This window comes from Gavialis gangeticus, unplaced genomic scaffold (assembly GCF_001723915.1).
Source record: "Gavialis gangeticus isolate Ggan-Ray unplaced genomic scaffold, GavGan_comp1, whole genome shotgun sequence".
NCBI lineage: Eukaryota > Metazoa > Chordata > Crocodylia > Gavialidae > Gavialis > Gavialis gangeticus.
Window position 1 is genome coordinate 68,762,296 of NW_017728993.1, and position 1,080 is coordinate 68,763,375.

Below are 1,080 nucleotides of genomic sequence, written 5' to 3' on the forward strand. Positions count from 1 at the left end.
AAAAAACAGCAGGTGGGAATAAAAAGAGATCATGTAGCGGCGGCCTCTTCTTAGCTCTTGAGACAGTGGAAGGAGAATGTGTCTAACTGCGTAAAAAGAAATTTGGCTCTCTTAAAACTGCTTCTTCAATCCTCCTCACAGCAGAGGAAAGCTATTCTCTGCTCAACCTCCGATGATTTAGTAGTGGCCATTTCAGAAATTGCTCTGAACACCTTTAAAGGAAACATCCCTTTGACACTGCATTGAATTCATGTGCTGAAAAAGAGACGTGGGATCATAACAAACCTAAGTAACAAAAGATTGCCTCTTAAAAAAAAGAAACAGCTGGTGAAACAGTCTGGGGGATTTATCAGACGTCTGTTAAGATTTGCTCTTCCTCTGATTATGGGGCTTTTGGCTAGCTGGTGAAGGAGCACGCAGAAAAAATGTACCTAGTGCCCAAACGTGAACTGGGACAATTAAGGGCTCCCCCACCACCTCAGGAAAATATTAGAACTCAGGCAACTCGCTTATTGGATGCTGAAATGAGGGATATTCTCCAAAGACCAGGGTTAGCAGAATATGATACGGCGAAACTGGATGTATCCGTGCTTCAGAAATACCTGCCCTATGTAAAGCAGGGTGATCTGGACAGAGGGAAATTAACCCTGTTTCTCCTGGAATAGACCCCTCTAGAAGCCGGATACCCACTAGAAACCCCCATGGACCCCAACACAGTCGTTCAGGAAGTATTGGATAACGTGCATGCCCGATACTGGAAAAATGCTAAAGTACTGCTCACTAAGCTGAGCCAGCACAAGGATATGTCTTCTTGAGATGATCAAGGGGGTTACATCTACAAAGGGATGCTCATCAAGGTTTCTAACATGCTCGACTCGGTCCGCAGAACGCTTCAGACTCACACTGGGACTACTAAACATCCGCCTAATGGCTGGGACATCTTTATGAAAGCCATGGCCGAGCTGAACGTACCATCTTCTGTTATGGGCAACGTCGTGAATCGTGATCATCTGGAATGCCTGAAAGTATCTACCTCAGACCAAGAAACACCAACAATGCCACCTAAGAAGTGAAAAACTG